Source organism: Amphiura filiformis, chromosome 5, assembly GCF_039555335.1.
Source record: "Amphiura filiformis chromosome 5, Afil_fr2py, whole genome shotgun sequence".
NCBI lineage: Eukaryota > Metazoa > Echinodermata > Ophiuroidea > Amphilepidida > Amphiuridae > Amphiura > Amphiura filiformis.
Genome location: NC_092632.1, coordinates 64939126 through 64959729, shown reverse-complemented (window position 1 = coordinate 64959729; position 20604 = coordinate 64939126). Strand labels below are relative to the sequence as shown.

The following is a 20604-nucleotide window of genomic DNA, read 5'->3' as shown; positions in this document are numbered from 1 at the left end:
AATGGGGGCAAAAATAATGTCAATACTTATTTAGGGTATGAAATTGCACTTGTCATACTTGTTTAGGGTGCATTTTCAGACCTCGTAAATACTTGTTTAGGGTGCTATTTGAAACTTTGTGGCCACGCATGATACCCCCTTGTCAATGACCAGTGCCCCCGGTAGAGAACAGAACTATAATCGGCAAGCTTCTGTAAACTCATAACTTTTATCCCACTAAAAGTAGCACTTAGATAGTCTGCATGCTGTCTACTGAAGCTAATGCTAAGTATGTTTCATATGCTATCAGGATAGTCTGTATGCTATCTACTGAAGCTATGCCAAGTAGTTCATTCCACACATGCTGTCAACTGAAGATCATAGCAATATTGTAATTTGTTATTAATATGTGATGTGATCAAGCAAAATCAGATGGAACTTGGAAATATTAAATTTTCTGTTTCTTATAGGATAGTAAAAACATTTACAAATCTGGATTTTGCAGAAAACAGCATTGAAAGTGAACAACCAATTCCAAAGATATGAGCAACTAAAGAGTTTCCAAAGCAACCAGAAACAAAAGGAAATATTTACTTTGTGTGGCTATATCTCAAAATCGATATTTCGAAGTTCGACTGATTTTGCTTGATCGCATCACATATGTTATTATTTTAACAGATTCTATCTACTTGATTGTTTTGTATTACACAGGTGCTACTGAATATAGTCCATTTTGTTTAGAGGTTAATGACTGTGCATCATTTGTCTTGAGGGTATTGTAAAATAATTTTATTTAAAACATTGTGCTTTGGAATCAAGGAATATCAGGAGCAGTGCAAAGCACAATGTTTAGATATTTTACAATACCCTCAAAATACCTGATGCAAAGTCATTAACCACATTCTTAAACCATTGCTGTGACGTCAGTCTATTCAATAAACTGTAGATTATTTTCTACGAATCAACACTTTTCTGCACAAATCTACAGTTAAGTGTGGATTCGTACAGAGAAATGTGGATTCGTACTAAACATGTAATCTACAGTTTATTAAATAGAATTACGGCTGTTTCTAAATTAAGTGATAGGAAAAGGAACATTATCATGAACAAATAAAATAAAATGAACGACATTCAAAAATTATGAAACCATTTTACACTAAAAATACAATGAATACCGTAGTATTTTATTTGTACATGCGCTGATCTTACGGCCTACAAACACAAACATGACAAAATTGTATTGTAAAATAACAACGCAAATTTGGCATTTTTAGTGTAACTTGGCCATTACACTTTCATTTGTGTCATAAATCTATTATTCCACCAATATTTGCATAGGCCTATGCAGGGACTGGCATTTGAAATTTTCAGGAGAGCATTAAATAGCTTTTCTGGGCCATCAAGGAGAGCTGTTCGGATCATTTATAATAGAATGTAGGGACAGAATGGTTCACTAAGGAGAGCTTAAACACTCTCCAATATCAGATTTAAGGAGAGCATTAGGAGAGTAATTGGCAGTCGCTGCCTATATGTTCTGTTTTTTCTACTTATTTTAATTAAAAATTGATCTTTTGTCGGTTTTTTTCTTTTATGTTCTTTTTTCTTTTTCTTCCTTTTCATTTCAGTCGCTTACATGTTTTTTATTTAGGAAACTTTGCTACATAATACACATTCTGTATCAATGCATTTAGGCCTATTTATTTGTTTGCATTTAGGCCTATTTATTTGTTTATTTATTTGTTTGTTTTGCACATGTTTAGTAATGATAAAAGCCACCGTGAGATCTATTTTCTGTTTAATTTTTATTTGTCTTTCGTGGGTACAAACTGCATTTTGTTTCAGCTGGTGGTATTTTTACACGCTTGAATATTTACTTATATCGATCAGTAGGCCTATCCGATAATTAAATATTATAATGTTAGCATGGTTATAGGGACACTCCATTTGAATTCCAGGGGCTGGAAGTTGAGGTCGAGGCTTTTTTCCCTGTCGGAAGGCGGCTAAGTTTTGTTGTGGTTTCTTTTTTGTTTGTTTGTTTTTTGCTGCTGAAATTCAGGGACAGTAGGTATTATTCATTCATTCATTCATTCATTCATTTATTATTTTCACTCATCAAATTACAAAAAGCTAGAATACATACAAAATAATAATATAAGTGAGAGTGAAGGAATCACAGGAAAGGCCAAGGAGAGGCCTGAAAATCTGTGATCCCTTGATTGGTTAATTCATCATTTGACATGACAGCAGACTTAATAGTAAAAGGTAAAGGTAAAGGAGTTAGGAGACAATCCTGTATAAACAGTGATCGGAGTGCCCATCTCTCTTTCATTGGCGATTGGGCCAGACTCCTCCATGTAATGTTGCTATAGGGGATCGCTACACCTCCTCTACAGCGAAGTCTGTTACCTTCCCAGCATTTAAGAATGCCGGTACCCATTTAAACACCTGGGTGGAGAGGAGTAATCGAGATAAAGTGCCTTACTCAAGGGCACAACACGATGGCGTCGCCGGGCTCGAACCCGCAACCTTCCGATTATGAGTCAGTGCCCGCTCAGCTAGGCCACCGTGTTCTCAAGTTATTATTATTAATAGGACCAACCAAATAAAAGGAATTCTTCCTCTATTTACACATTTAAAATGGACATATGCCTACCTTTGTTCTGCTAAATGTAGAATATTGTTTTAGGTCCTTTTTCCCTTTTCAAAAGACATCTTCAAAACAAATCCCATGAATCAACAATATATCCTTTGAATGATTCCATTGAAAAATTGTAATTATCCAAATTACTATGAATACGGGATGCATTTCAACGAAGATAATAAATAATTTCCATAATTGCATGGTTGTTCCTAAACCGAACACTCGATTTACGGAAGAAGAGTTTCATTGCTTTGTATCCTTTCTTCTGAGTATTTTCGATAATTTCCATATGGCAAATGACTGCAAATCATCATGAAGATAGGACATCCTTCATCTTCAATAAAATCGTGTATAGTAATATACAGAACACAGCACAGGTCTAGCTATCTTCAGGTGTAACACTGCAATGATTTTGTTATTGGCCATTTGATATGAACCCATGACTATTATGACCATTTTCCTTGTTATGCAAAATAGAGACCTATAAACGCATCTACTTCAGTACTATACATCAGAAGTGCATGGTATAAAAAACTATTGATTGTCTAATTATGTACGAATCTATAGATATAGAAATTACAGGTGTGAGATACTTTGTAAATGTAATATATCAATAATACGAATCAACAGATAAAGAAATTACAATGGAAAAAAATGTAATGTTTGCCTTTTCCATTTATTATTACTAGTAACTTACTTAATCCACAGTTTTAGAAAATATTAAGTTGTTAGTATAAAGCAATGGTTTAAGTCAGAGAATACATTCAAAACTGTTGATTCTTGAAAATAATATTATTATTCAAGAATCAACAGTTCTTCGTATTCTCCTTAACATAACAGCCACTTTTCACTTTGCATCATATTTTCTTCTTTTAAATTTGAAAACAAAATAAAGTTTTAACTTTATCACAAAGTTGTCACAAAGTAGCTTCTCATCAAAAATATGTAGCATCAAAACCATAGCACCTATAAAAAACAACCTTATTGGTGCAAAGTGGGGGCAATGGCTCATCTAAAATTGTAAACTTTGATTAGGTTGCACCAAGTTGATGTATCGTTATGATACACAAAATTTTCATTAGAGGTGAGGACTGTACAAGAATACTGCTTGGACTGCTTAAGACTTGCCCCTACTACTGTATGTAGATACCATTTTTCCTTCCAGAAAATGTATAATTTTTGATATTATTAGTTCATGACACATGGCCTTATAGTAAACATTTCACTTGAATGAACATATCCCCGATCTTATTTCAAAATACAATGCAAACGCACAACCTTGCATACTTAATGAAAAACACTAGCTAATCACAAGTGAGTTGGATTCTCTTCCTTGTTAGACACATGCAATAATTAATCACACAGTATGCGTGGACAATCATCGCACTGTTGGCAGCTTTGTTCATTCAAATGAAATGTTTACTCTAAGATAAGATGTTTTGTATTTAAGGTTGGTCTGAACCCTGGAATTATGGAAACTTTCGGGCCTCATAACTTCTAAATTGTTAGTCTAAAGTATATAAAAGTATACATATTTAGAATGGCAAAGACTTGATAATTTCATCTGTGAGGTCAAATTGGGCCAAAATGCCATTTTTGGCCCAAAATCCCAAAAATAACGGTTTTTGGCCCACTTCTTTTTCGTGCATCCACCTTAACAATTTTTTTTTTTTATCAATTTTTAAAAACTAGATCAAAATATCTATGACCCGCTTTTTCATTTTTTTGAATTTTGACCAATTTCACCAAAAAGATTTGAAATTTGGGCCAAAATCGGCTTTTTATGATTTTTCTTTGAAAAATCAGCATTTTTTGACCATTTTGGTGCAAATTTCTCAAAGTTGGCCCATGGTTCAGCTATGGTGTGGTAACCGCCTAGTTACTCCATATTTTTGCCTTTTATTTTGAAAGAAAATGTATAATTTTTGCTATTATTAGTTCATTTACACATGGCCTTTTAAACACAGTGCTTTCTACTGAAGATACACTTCCGGTTTTGTGGTGCAGTAGCTAGAGCATTGACTCATGATCGTAAGGTTGTGGGTTCGAACCCCATTCTATATGTTATACAAGGATGCATCTGCTAAAGATATCACTTATCATACAAAACAATATAATTATCTACTGAAGATAGCATTTTGATTGTTTTGTATTACACAGATGCCATATACTGAAGATAGCACATAGATTGTTTTGTATTAAACAGGTATTATCTACTGAAGATAGCACAGGTGCTAGCTATATAAATAGATTCATCAAGGTTATTGGTAGACAATATGAAAGGTTTTTTTGAACAAAACTAAAACTTTCACTTGCCATTGACGGTTTCACCTATCATGGTCAGTGACAGCACAATGAATTTTATTGGGGGAGGCAAAGTGAATTTCAGGGGTGGGCAAAGTGAATTTCAGTAAGAGGGGCACAGTGTCGACGCCCCATACGATAAATATAAATTTAATACTCCGCTGGTGAGCGACGGCGAGTGGTAGTGAGCGACAGGTAGTGGTATTTCACTGAACGCAAGAAAAGGAGTTCTATCTGATTGGCTAGCAATCGATCGCTTAGGTCGCTTCAGTAGTCAACTACAAACTCATGTATTCAATTTGATTGAAATCGATTATTCTATTATTGACGAAGATAAAGAGAGTGATAGTGTGTCAATAATGTACATTGTATTGCACCTGGTTTTACCAGCATTCCTTTATAAAATAATTTTCTCAAAGAGTTGAATATTATCAAAATTTTTACAGCGGATTTCAAATGTTTTACATCAAAATTGCAGTTAAACATATCCACAGCAAAATACCGGTCCTCACTAATTAGTTAATTTAATTTCCAGGTAGTTAATTTAAACGAAACCTGTGATTTACGTGACAACAAACAAAATTTTCTTACAATAGAAATATCATATGGGATACTGATATGGTAGGTCGCAACCGCCACAATAACGTGGAGCTGCTACGCGCCAGAGCTGACTTTTTTGTCTGCGTGGAGCCAAATTGACATGATGTTAGAGTTTTTCATTACTCGGAGGTAAAACTGACCAATCAAGTACGACTTACTCATTACGTGAAGCTTAATTTAGTCATTAAGAATTTGTCAGACGAGCTTCACGTGAGTTGCAAGATATCCTCGGTCGCGATAGTTATGATTCAAAAAGTAATTTATGAAAAGTACGAACGACGACTTATTATTAAGATAGACATGCACTCACAAGAAACTCATACAGTATTGTACACAACTATATAGCTAGGCAGAGTGGTGGTAAACCATGCACACAATTCTGCGATCTGCAGTGTATCGCCGGGAGCTGATTTGTACATCTTGCGGGCGTGGCCTCATGGAATTCGACCTTCAGCAAACCAGTTCGGATTTACTTTATATACTAGTAGTAGGCCATACATACTGTAGTTACGGTACTGCCCGCTTTTCCTATACACAATACTCAGTGCGCCACCATTGACAAGTGACCTAGTGTATGTTAGAAGTATTATGCCATTGCCTATATGACGCCACTGTGTAAAAAATAACCAGCCAATATTTAAAGTATTCTCTGAAATTCTAGAAAATATAGTTTTGTAACATTTCCTAAATTTTTAGCTAATTTTAGGTGTTTGGAAATATTGGTACTTTTGTGTTTTAGGAAGGATATGTAAACGACAGATAACACCAAAAAATATGAACAAATTATTTTTAAACCGTGTTAAGTCTGCAAACCATTATGCTTCTCATTTTCAAGAACGCTGGTTAACAATAAGCAGACTATTGTCTCATTTCGTAAACAAAAGCCCAGACAGTATTGTTACCTTGCGTTTGCTTTATAATCATTCACCCAACTGAAACTATAATACCAGCTCATTGTTCATTGCACAGGTAAAACAGACACAAGTGCAGTGTGTATTTAACCAGAGAAGATCTGATGTAACATAGTTGAGCTGTTTTCATTGGGTGTTATCTTGGTTTAATAGCTTTTAATGGGGTTTAAGTCCTTCAAAGGTCGTGGTGAATTCTACTGTAGACATGACTGCATCATGATTATTTTAAAGTCAACAACATTCAACAATATGATCACCGTGATAGTATGACAGTATCAGTACCGTGGGTGTCAGTGATCCTGGCCTGACACAGTAGACAAACAAACAAACACGCCACACACATGACACATGCATGCAAGGTAACATTGACTATACACTAATCAAACAATGGTATTGATCCTGTACAACTGTTTGTGGTTTATTTACATTCGATTCATTTAAAATCCACATAGTAAACATTAATTTTGGCAAGAGTTTTCTCTCTGGAACGATGATGCATCAACTGGCTCCGTAATGAAAAGATCTAACATGATTGGTCAATTTAGCTCATGGTTTAAAAGTAAGCTACGCTGGCAGTAGCAGCTCCACGCCAGGCGGTTACGCCAGCCATATACTGATCATGCGCGAAAATCGTGAAACATAGAATAGAAACAGTGTGGCCGGCTCTCAAAATCTCAAATTGTATGCATAGCCTGAGTTGCACGGTCTATCTCGAACAAAATCACCATGCGTAGTTGTTGAAAAACGTGAGGATTCATCGTACTACCACAGCAATTTTTAACACGAAGATATAGGGATGATGACGGTGTGAGGGGTGGGCAAAATTAACAAATTTTGTGCAAAATAGCTGCAAAAAGTGGAAATGTTCTAATTTTGGTGAAATGCCTTCCTGCCCCCTGTAGTTCCGCCACTGATCATGATCGATGGGCATCATCAAAATGATGATTGGTGATTCCTCCAGTTGGATGTATCCTGACTGAAGGTGGTGTCTTATAAGGCAGGAGTGGATCATGCACATGACTTATGAAGTGGGTCCCTTGTCTTTTTGTTCATGACATTGGGTCCTTGTCTTCTGATCAAAATTGATTATTGACGGTTTCACCTATCATGGTCAGTGACAGCACAATTAATTTTATTGGGGGAGTGAATTTCAGGGGTGGGCAAAGTGAATTTCAGTAAGAGGGGTGGGCAAAATCAACAAATTTTGTGCAAAATAGCTGAAAAAAGTGGAAATGTTCTAATTTTGGATGTATCCTGACTGAAGATGGTGTCTTATTACTATTAGTTAGGAGTGGATCATTCACATGACTTATAAAAGTGGATCCCCTTGTCTTTGTTCATGACATTGGGAATTTTGACCTTTGACCTTTATTAACTCTCAGCGCCATCAAAATCCAAAAAAGTTTTTGCTGGAAAATGAAACTTACCATGGAGGTCTGTAATTACAAACTTGTTTGGACTTGGGATCTCGATGGCGTGGCCCATTATGATGCTGAAGTTTGCCTGAGGGCGCTTTTCATCAAAACATTGGATTTGCTGTTTTTATGTACCATCAAGAACTTTTTTTCTTGGTTTTTGTGATGTAACCATTTGGTACTTCAAAAAAAAATGCAAAACGCAGGTTGGGATGATGATGTTATGCCCCTCCAAAGTTTGCCATTTGTAAACTAGGCTCACAGAGGCCGAAATTTTAAGTGTTTTTTTTTCAGCTGAATGAAGGCGCATGTGAGTTGTTGGTGTTAATATGTACCAATATAATTTTTTAGAAAAAATTTTATTATTTTTTGTATCGCAGTTGGGTACATAATAAGGAAGACTGGCTCTTAAATTACAAATCGTGTGCAAAAGGTTACTATTTTCAATGAGCTATGACTTTGCTAAAGAGTGCTTACAAATTAACAGTAGCACATAGTTTGATTTGTATTTCAAATATGCTATCTACTAAAGCAGGCTTTGAGTTTTAAGGAGTGCGAGTGTGATCACACTCCACAACACTCCTTAAATGATCATAAGGAGTGTGATTTATCACACTCCTTAATCTTTAAGCTTAACACTCATAATTCACAAACTAAAAGCCTGCTAAAGGTAACACTTGGATCGTTTTGCATGCCATAATGGTGCTGTCTACTAAAGATAGCACTTTGATTGTTTTGTATACATGTGCTATCTTCAGTAGATACAAGGGTATTATGTGCTTGGGTGTTAAGCCCTTGAGACCAAGGTAGTGGATGGCACTGCTTGGATTGACTGAATTTCCCCAAAATCATGGAATTTTTTACCTTCAATTTTCATGATTTTTTTTTCAATTCTCAGAAACCGCTAACTGTCAATGGCCCATGGTTCAGCTATGGTGTGGTAACCGCTCTAGTTACTCCATATTTTTGCCTTTTATTTTGAAAGAAAATGTATAATTTTTGCTATTATTAGTTCACGACACATGGCCTTTTTTTGTAAACATTTCACTTGAAATGAACATATCCCCGATCAGATTTTAAAATCATAACTTAGATTGTCGTTTTTATTACATGCATGCTATCTACTGAAGATAGCACATAGTTTGTTTTGTATTTTACACATGTTATCTACTGAAGATTAGTTTTTCCTTCATTTTTGACCATTTTGTCAATCTTTGCCCCCTTAAAAGTTGGCTCCACCTTGCCCCCTATTTGCATACCCTGTGAAAAAGTGCTTGCTACGCCACTGCTGGTTTGTCACTAGCACTTAATATTAGCATCTAAATTGTTTTGTGTGAAACCCATGCAATCTACTACTGAAGATATCACTTACATTGTTTTATATTACACATGTGCTATATACTGAAGATAGCACGTGCCAGGTAGATTTTGTATTACACTCATGCTTACTACTGAAGATAGCACGCACCAGGTAGATTTTGTATTACACACACGCTTACTACTGAAGATCATAACTTAGATTGTTGTTTTGTATTACATGCATGCTATCTTTTTGTTTGTTTTTTTTATTGATTGATATCTACTAAAGAGAGCACTTTGATTGTTTTGTATTCATGTGCTATGAGGGGCAATTGATGTTAAAGTAGAAATGATGAGCTATACAGTTGTAACTGATTTTCTTTGCAGTTCACTGAATGATTAAATAGAAAGTTTGAAGTAATTTTTTTTTTAGTTTTTCTGTTGGAGACAATTGAACCTTGGCAGTCAGCTGTTTCTAAGAATTGTCAATTTAGACCCTGTGGGGATGGTGGCTGGCTTTCCTGGGCAGGGGTCGTATTCCAGTCTCTCCTTTCCACATTTGAACTCGACAGCCCACTTCATGCTGTACGAAGAGAAACCCCCAAGTGTGGTCACTACGTCTTAGTGGACCTGCTTGGGTGTTGAGCCCTTGAGATCGAGGTAGTGGATGACACTGTGGATTGGCTGATTTTTCCCCCAGTTTTTTCCTTCAATTTTCATGGGTTTTTTTTTGCAATTCTCAGAAACCGCTGTCAATGGCCCATGGTTCAGCTATGGTGTGGTAACCGCTCTAGTTACTCCATATATTTTGCCTTTTATCTCAATTTCAAATTTGCTGTGTTTGGCCTCCATGGACCAGTTCGTATCACAATTTAAGATGTTCTATAGTGTGCCTTTAAGTGCCCAAGCAGGTTTGCCTGCCTTTTACAGGTCTACTGATATTTTTTACTGGATGAATTAAATATAACAATTCAATATTACTGTAGGGGTGTATGTGTGTATGTATGTATGTCATTATGTAGGCCTACATAGAAAACCGGACTTAAACACATCCTTGATGAACAATTGAAAAAGGCATATATAGTTGAATTTCAAAGCCATTGCTAAGTATTTGAGCATCAGTGCTGCCATTGGCTCAAAATTTGTGTGGCAAATGCATGTCTGTGCCAGTGGTGTAGCGTGGGCCATCACATGGGGGGGGCACCGACCATGATTGGGGGCACCAGATCTAATTGGGGGCACAAGTCGCTTTTTCAGCAATTTTCCTATGGGATTTTAAAAATTTCAGATTGATATGGGGGGGCATGTGCCCTATGACGCCTACACCACTGGTCTGTGCGGTCCATGCACAGAGCTAGTTTTCGCTCTTCTGGTTGCCATTTGCTTGGCTATGGGTTTGCCATGGTTTGGATTTTTGCTTTTCATGTGCTTTCCATGGTTTCTCACTTTTTGCTTGTAATTAGATTTTGAATTTGCTGCCTGCTCTGTGAGCTTTATGTATGTTCTCTGTAGTTTGTATACAGTGTGGTCCAAAAAGAACTTTACCCAATTTGAAAGCTTAATTTCTCAGAATTCAGAGAAGTCATTCCCAATATTGTTACATATGTGATTGGACACTACGAATCAGCCGTAAACTTTTATTTCGTGTTTAGAAAATATATATCACAAGCTTTAAAATGGTATATCATTTGACTTCAAACGATTTCCAGAAGCAAGGTTATGGTGTGTTGAACTCTGCTCCTTCAACAAAATGGTACTTTTTTCGGTTCTACATGTATCTCTTTTTCCACATTGCAAGTAATTAAGTCATAATTGGCGGTCATTTCAAATCATCCCCAAGTCAACAAGCTTCGGGAATATCCTATCATTGTTAATTGTTGGTTATTCATACCCAGACAACATACAATGTAATTGTAACTCACCACATAAACAGGATTTAGCCAAAGCAAATAAAGACTCTATTTAATGATTCTATATGTAGAAGATTATTATCCTCTTCAGCAATAGGATTATTGATTGGTTTAAACGCTATCAAATGAGAAACATGTCGCACTTATTGAGACACCTATGTATCTCAGAATACAATTTGCAGAGTTTACGGCTCATTCAGTAGTGTCCACTCACATATTTTAAATATATATCTGTCTAAAAATGGGTCGAAAATCACTTTGTCCACACGCAATAAATAAATCAATGGGATGTATACGACCTCGCCTTGTCATTCAAAAGTAATTTTTACAGGAATGAATTACAATCCAAGATTTTAATACTATTCATGCTAGATACAATAGTTTTCAATTCCGTGATCCAAAGAATTATGAAATTAACAAATTAATCACAAGTTTCATAAACTTTAAATAATTTATCTGCATTGCATTAGGCATAATGGGTAAACACCCTCGCCTTTGTCATTCAAAAAAAATTTTGTTTAAGTTTATTAAAGGAGGATATTTGTGATACCCCGAACTTCAATTCCGTGATTGACTTTTTATGAAATTAACAAATCAATCACAATTTATTTTTAAATAACTTTTTCATATCTCAAAAAGATTTTCATAAAAATATGCAAAAACATTAGTTCTATTATGTCGACTCAGTCCTTCACATCTATTCAACAAAAATAATAGTTACTAATTGTAAATGTACTTCTTATGATAGGTTTGGGTGGGATTCTAACAAGTCAAAAAAAATCTGTTATTAAAGGAGGATTTTGTGATCCTAGCATCCTCTTTTTATGACATGTTTCAGTACATATCCACGAAAAAGCCTATTCTCCAAAATTTCAGTTGATTCCGATTTTATGCTTTTGCGAGTTATGCATGATTATGTGTATTACACTGCTCCATAGACAATGCGTTGTTCGTTCTGGTGCACCAGAACGAAATTCAAATTTCACGATATCTTAGCTAAACAAATTAATCTGCGAGAGATATTTTGTACATAAACATGTAGCCAGAGGTTTTCAGTGATATAAAAATCTCAACTTTTTTTGAGAAAAGTGGGGGATGAGGCTGTGGATCACTTAAATGCCCCTTTAAGTATATTTCTGCCAAAAATAATTTCTTGTATTGTAAATTGCCATATCTTGACACCTTGAAATCCTGTCTAGAAATCCACAGTCACAAAATGCAATCAAATTGTGAGGATTAATATCTTGGATTATAAAAATTCTCTCATGCATGTAAAATTTTGAATGACAAGCCGAGGGTGTTTACCAATATGCAATGCCTAGGGTATCCCTGTTGGTAATCAGATACATCCCATTGAATTTCGGTGGACAAGGTGATTTTCGACTCTGACATAAAACTGCTGCCATTTCATTACTTTGGCGTCTTTTTCTCATTTTTCCACCACATATTCTTAAAAAGATATATTTTTAAAATATGTAACACTTTTGAGAATAGCTGCTAAAAACTTCGAGAACTGAACCTTTCAAATTGGGTAAAGTTCTTTTAGACCACCCTGTATAATTGCAGTTATAATCTAATAAAATACTTGAAATACTAAAGTATGTATGTATATCTGTTCTAATGTGTTTCCTAGTGTAAATTATAGTTACTAAATATGTACTTATTTTTTACACATGATTAGGCTACTTGTTACAAAGCCTAATGTTTACAAATAAGGGAAAGGAAATAAATAAAGTATGAAGAGATTTGCTTATTTTGGGTTTTGATGATGATGATAAAACATTTGTCTGAAGTTAAAATTATGAAGATGATGTTTTGGCAAAATCTGTACAGAATTCTTATCATCTAATAGCATTTCAGTATTTCAGCTTGATTTTAATGTGCCTTGAATATAAGTAGATCAAAGCAAAAGAATGTGTCCAGTGCTTTATTTCATTAACCATAATTATATTTACTAGCTCTGAAGACCCTCATTTTTGAGTTATTGGGACATTTTTAGTTCCCAGGACCCTACTTTTTGTCTAGAAGATCAGTTCCTTAGACAGCAGCGACTTGCTATGATCCTCCTATCAAAGCTTATCAATGTGTGCATCCAACTATACATGGATCAAACACGGAACTTTTTACCCGGGGGTCACTCCCATTGTGGCCTGTACACCATCCGCGATAATGAAAACGCGTAAAAGGGTCGTTTTTGTGGGTAGGCACGACACGCAGCAGATGCGTTTAGGGTGTCAAAAACATGAAAAATTGGAAAAAGGGTAGCAAAATTGCAATTTCTAAATACGCGGAAATGAAATTTAGGGTATGAAATTTGATGTTAGGAATGAAATCCTTGTTTAGGGTGTCGCTTTTGGCCAAGGGTTAAATCCTTGTTTAGGGTGCTTTTCAAAAGTTGATTATCGCGGATGGTGTACAGGCCACAATGGGAGTGACCCCCCAGGGCTTTTTACACATAAAATCCATACGTTGGACCATTTTAGTGGTGAAGCCAGCTCAAGCAGTACCTGTGTCCTTCAGTTCATTCTTAAACGCTTTGAAAATACTGCACATATTTTGAGATATTTTTTGAGATCCCAGTTTGTAAATGTTAATGTTTTTGATATACTGTAAGTGCAGCGAGCAGGAAATTTTGCATGTTTAAAGGTTTCCATACTATTTTCATAAGCTTTTTATTCAAATGGCACCCATAAGTGTGTTCCATATTATTACATACTAGACCACAAACCTAGCCGGGGCATGTTGGTGTTTTGGAGGTATCTGACCCCAGCAAAATGTTCCAAAATATTACCCTGGTCATGAGGTTTGTTGTCACCGAGTTTGAGCCATGTGCTATATACAGATCTCCTGAAAAGGCAATTCTAAAATTTGGCCCAGATGACCTTTGATCTGACCCCTGCAAAATGTTCCAAAATGTATCCCTGGTCATGAGGTTTGTTGTCACCGAGTTTGAGCCCTACCTGACCTTTAACCTTGGATGACATTTGCAGTTTCATACTCCAGAAGTGTGAGGGATTATTTTTGCAAGTTACAGCCTGATCGAGCAACTTGAATTTTGTCCTGACCTTTTGACCTCGGATGACCTTTGCGGTTTCATACTCCCCAAGTGTCAGGGATCATTTTCCGCAAGTTAGCAGCCCAATTACCTCCGATGACCTTTTGCGGTTTCATACTCCCCAAGTATCAGGTATCAATTTTCTCAAGTTACAGCCCAGCCGGAACACACCTTATCTTTGACCTTGGATACTCCCCAAGTGTCAGGGATCACCCCCGGCCCCACCCCCGAGTTAAGGCTGATAGGAGCTACATAAAATTTGACCTGATATTTGACCTCAGATGACCTTTGCAGTTTCCCCAAGTGTTGGGGTCATTTTACCTGAGTTACAGGTCGATCGGAGCAACTATAAATTTAACCTGACCTTTGACCTCGGATGATCTTTGCAGTTCCCCAAAGTTACAGCCCAATCTGAGCAACTTTAAATTTGATTTGACTTGGACAACCTAACAAATGCAAACTTGCTCTGGCTTGGACCAAGTCGCACCTACCCACCAAGTTTGAGGGAAGTTTTTCAGGAATTTCCAAAAATAGGGTTGGTATTCTTTTGCACAGTAAATAGAAAAATTAGGGTTGGTTGGTTGAGGGCAAGCCTCCAAGCTAGCTAATCTGATTATGTGCCCAAGAATAAGAGTGTGTTTGTTCCGGGGTTTGTTCTTCTGGATTTTACCTGATTTCAGGATTTTTTTATGGCCAAAATTTACACAATTGTTCTGATTGATTTTCAGCCCATTTTGGGGTATTTTAGCCCAATTTCACACTGTTTTTCTAGTACTTTCAGGATATTTCACGAGCTTTCAATCACACCCTGGACATGGCATATACCACAGTAGTAATATTATGGCAAACATAGCATGTTAGTCAAAAAAGAAAAAAGTAAGGATGAATTAGATATTTCTCAGTTATTTAAATCATTGAATTTGAAAGACATGACCTCTAAATGAGTACTCATATCCCATATGCATGTTCATAGAACAATCAAGTTACTTTATTATATAATGTAGAGTAAAATACAGACAATGATCTTATTTAGACCTTACATACAAGAAGTGGATATGCCTACTTGCTTATGCAGCGTGGAGAAGTTGGCTCGAGATTAGAAATTAAACATTCGCAATTGAATAATTCAATACGTTGAATAAAAAATTTTTGAAATTCGCTATTTTGATTAATTTTGACCTAAAAACAACTCATTTTGTACAGTCAGTCTTCTACAGTTTTTGACACTACTTGATTTTTGGACATCCAAAATATTCAACATTTTGGATCGTTGTTATTTGCCCAAATTTTGACCTAGAAACAACTCTTATGTATAGTTGAAGTCTTCTACAATCTTTTGGCACCATTTTTGGGCATTCAAAAAATTAAAAATTTTGTAGCTTCGTTATTTGGCCAAATTTTGCCCTAAAAACAACTCTTATGTATAATTTAATCTACTACAATCTTTTGACACCATTTTTGGTCATTCAAAAAATTTGGCCAAAAATTTCAAAATTTTGTATCTTCGTTATTTGGCCAAATTTCGACCTCAAAATTTTTTGAATGTCCAACAATGGTGTCAAAATACTCTACTTCACCGATACATAAAATTGGTTATTGGGTCGAAATTCTTCCAAATAACAAAGTTCAAAAATTTTGAAATTTTTGGCTAAAATTATTGAATGTCCAAAATGTTTAAAAATACTCGAGAACACTTGACGGATACATAAAAGTGGGATATAGGTCTAAATTCACCCAAATAACGAAGTTCAAAAATATTGAAATTTCTGGCTAAAATTTTTCAATGCCCCAAAAATGTGTAAAAATATACTCGAGAACACTTGACCGATATAAAAGTGGGATATGGCCGTGTGTCCTGAACTCGCCACCCTTAGCGTTACATGACAAATATTATGAATTTTTACACCAACCGTGTTTCTAATTAGATTATCTCGACAATCATCAACCCTAAACTAGCAAAAGTATACATTTTTGGAAAGCTGAAGGCATCAGCAATTCCAATATATACATTTCAACTCATTATACAGGGTGACCTGCAAGTTATACAGGGTGGAATAAAAAAAATTGACAACAAATGGGTCACTCAATGCATTGCTTATTACCAAATTACAGTAATAAACTGGAAGTAAACAACATTCATTTGGTTAGAGGAAATGGAGAGCCAACTGACTTCGGAAGAAACCAAAATCACAGCTGTTTGGTAATCTCGAATATAGGGTGTCCCAAAGTATGTTAGATTTTTTACAATTCAACATATTTTGAACCTAAACATTTTCCCCTAACCCATACAGAAAAAATATGTCCATATTTAGATTCCTCGTCAAATTTCCTTCAGAAAATCTATACTTTGACTATGATAGGATAAGTAATTAAAATTTTACAGTAACTTTCAGATTTTGAAGACATCTGCATTACTTACTACAGTGTTTAATATGACAACGGGTAGTTTTGTATGGAAAAGTTTGTATTTTCTACACTAAACCAATCATAAATGATTAAAAACAACTAGTAGAATTGTTTAGCTGTAAGGCCGTGAGTCGTTTAGATGCTAAATAGAGTCCAAATCCAATTTACAGCCTTTACAGAAGCAGATTACGCAGTAAAATACCAATCCCATAGAGTTTGTGTGTACCACATCCCCCACCACCACATCCCCCACCACCGCCACCCTGCCCATTCTGAATTCTATGAAGCACAGTGTCAGTATTAAAAAAGTTCAAGTATTTCTTTTTACAGGGTTGAAAGTACATTTTATTCAGCAATAAAATGAGACCACAAGCATGACAATAACTTCTTGCTTGACAGAGATATCATCATTTGTTTTGAGTCGACTTTTGGCAAAATGTAACGCCGCCACCTTTTTTTTGGTGGCGAGCTCAAGACACACGACCATATATAGGTCAAAATTCACCCAAAATAACAAAGTTCAAATTTTTGACATTTTTGGCCAAAATTTTTTAATATCCAAAAATAGTGTCAAAATACTCCAGAACACTTGATCGATACATGAAGGTGGTTATTAGGTCGTAATTAGCCCAAATAACGAAGTTCAAAAATTTTGAAATTTTTGGCTCAAATATTTGAATGTTCAAAAATAGTGTCAAAATACTCCAGAAGACTTGATCGATACATAAAAGTGGTTTTAGGTCGAAATTAGCCCAAATAACGAAGTTCAAAAATTTTGAAATTTTTGGCTAAAATTTTTGAATGTCCAAAAATGGTGTCAAAATACTCTAGAACACTTGATCGATACATGAAAGTTGTTATTAGGTTGGAATTCGCCCAAATAACACAGTTCAAGAATTTTGAAATTTTTGGCTAAAATTTTGTATCTTAGTTATTTGGCCAAATTTTGCCCTAAAAACAACTCTTATGACACCATTTTTAGGCATTCAAAAAATGTGGCCAAAAATTTCAAAATTTTGTATCTTCGTTATTTGGCCAAATTTCGACCTCAAAATTTTTGAATGTCCAAAAATGGTGTCAAAATACTCTAAAACACTTGATCGATACATAAAAGTGGGATATAGGTCGAAATTCACCCAAATGACAAGTTCAAAAATTTTGAAATTTTGAATGTCCAAAAATGTGTAAAAATATACTCAAGAACACTTGACCGATACATAAAAGTGGGATATAGGTCAAAATTCACCCAAAATAACTGAATTTCAAATTTGTGACATTTTTGGCTAAAATTTTGAATATCAAAAATAGTGTCACAATACCCCAGAACACTTGATCGATACATGAAAGTGGTTATTAGGTCGGAAGTCGCCCAAATAACGAAGTTCAAAAATGTTGATATTTTTGGGCCAAAATTTCAGCCCAAAGTAAACAGTATTTTAAAGGTGGGTAACCTGATTGAAAATCTCATCCTCCACTTAACCTCATCCAAATACTGATTTTGGTATCAGATGAAAGCTCATATTTTTTTCATAAACATATTGAAATTTGGTGTATTTCGAAGAAATCATCAAAAAACTGTCAATTAGTCTCAACTATGGTATACCATATAGTTGCGACTAATTAGGCAGTTTTTGATGATATCTTCGAAATACACTGAGTTGGAACTTCTAATTTCAATATGTTTATGAGAAAAATAGGCCTTTCACTTGAAATCACTATGATATATTACATGATGATAATCATTAATAAAAACACTGTAGACTACCAATATCACACTGTATAAATGTCGGTAATTCCATTAGGAATTAGTCACATTTACAAAAAACATTTACATTTTCTTTTTGCATGAGTGCTTGAAAGGGATGACATTTTATGTTATACACAAGTTTTAAAGAATTTGATTTTCCAAATATATCAGGTCACCTTCCTTTAATAATCATTTTCTACTTTAACAAAAGGAAATTTTGATGGGTGTCCCTTAAGGGCTGGGGTATGACGTTTGGACAGTATTTATTTTGGGACATTAGAGCACATCAGACATATCGAATTGCATTCTGAATACGAAGAATGTCATTCTGATATCAAATAATTTTGATTTTTGAAAATCGCAATTTAATACACATTTTATGGCAAATCATTAAAAATTGATATTTTTGATATTTAACAGTACTTGAAGTAAACTTTATAAATCTGATGATTTATACTTAAAGTGTATGTAGGTGGGGTGAAAAGCCGACGATTATTTGAAAAATTGGACCTTTCAGAGTATTGAAGATATGGATTTTTCCCCAAAACACCAAAAAAAATTAGGTCTTTTGGGAAAAAATCCATATCTTCAATATGAAAGGTCAAAATTTTCAATTGACCGTCGGCTTTTTCTTCCTGCTACATACACTTTAAGAATATATCATTAGATTTATATAATTTACTTCGAGGACTGTTATATATCAAAAATTTGAAAAATATCAATTTTTATAATTTGTCATAAAATTTGTATTATATTGTTATTTTCAAAAATGGAAATTATTTGATATCAGAAAGACATGCTTCAGATTCAGAATGCAATTCGATAGGTCTGAGGTGCTCTCATGTCCCACAAAAAAATACTGTCTAAAACGCATAATAAACACTCATTTTAGATCCCTTAATCTACTTTGAACTTTCATCCAAACTTTAACCTTGGGTTTCACTACTCCTGTCCCGTGTACATGCATATTTTCTCACATTAATGTAGTGTGCACGTTAAAGAACGCCACAGGCTATTCGAAAGAGCAGGGGATCATCCCGGTCATGTTGACTGTACTTCAAAATACACTCATCTACTCTAGGTTCCAGAGTAAAAAATAAGTACAGCTTGGATGTACGCAGGGCGACAATACTCATACATATGAGGGAGGCACTTATAAGGAAGAAGGAAGAAGGACTCAATGCAGCACTCATAACTCATCTAGACCAAATGTGAAACAGACTCAACGCAGCACTCATAACTCATCTAGACCCGATGTGAAACAGACTCAACGCAGCACTCATAACTCATCTAGACTAGACATATTTTAACACTCCATGTAAAAGCAGCTTTATACATTTTCAAACATCAGTTTTCAATTTGGTAGCTTAACCCTAACCCGCTAGGGGCTTTTAGATGACGGGAAGGGAAAGAAGGAAGGAATAAAGAGAGAAAACAAAGCTCTGGGTGGGATTAAAACCAGAGACCCCCTCACATGCCAATCACTCGCTCAGCGACACTTTGCCATGGGTCTTGGGCTTCGCTGGCCAGCGAAACCATGCCTATATCATAGGGCGATATTGCATCATCACACTACATGGGATGCACGCACAAACAGCGCATATATCAAGTAATATTTTGTAGTACTCAGACGTGATAGGGTTAAGCAAAGGGCGGAGGGGGGGGGCTCCTGGCTACCAGTTTTTTATTTACCAGCTCATGCAGTTAATTACAAAAAGTCTGCAAAAATTTTGCGCGTAAATGTGGAAATGCAGACAAAACAATTAAACATGGCCCTCATATTCCTCATTAGCTATTTATTGTTTTATTACAAACTATAAAGATGGCTTAATTATGATATGAAGAAATCCATACAAGGTGTATCAAAATGATTGGGACCCATCAGATTGTTAGTCTATTCAAATACCTGCTTCTTCCACATTCAGCATTAGATCCTCTTGAAATTACTACAATTTATTGTTTAATGACACAAATCTACAAACAAGGTACATTTACATGTAAACTGGCCTCAAAAAGAAACTTATAATTTTTCACAAAGTCATATCTTAATATCCTCTCCATAAAAATGAATAAAAAATTGCACACAGGATAACTTCAATACTCTACTCTAAACACATGTCAGTAACCAAGCAGTTGTCCAACTGACACAACAGTAAAATGCACTGACACGGAACAGCTGCCGGGACCACATTCACAGGCGAATAATTGGAACCCAACAACAGAAATCTGTTGGGATGTGAATTTTGGTCCAGAAAGGTGTTCCATGTCAGTGCATTTTGCTGTTGTGTCAGTTGGACAACTGCTTGGTTACTGACATGTGTTTAGAGTAGAGTATTG

The 20604-nt window shown here is 35.4% G+C and overlaps 1 protein-coding gene across 1 annotated transcript in view; it reads right to left on the bottom strand.

Annotated features, from left to right (window-relative positions):
* The window catches only part of LOC140153553 (2-Hydroxyacid oxidase 1-like), a 92222-nt gene that overhangs the window by 22752 nt on the left and 48866 nt on the right, over window positions 1-20604 (bottom strand). The window lies entirely within an intron of this gene.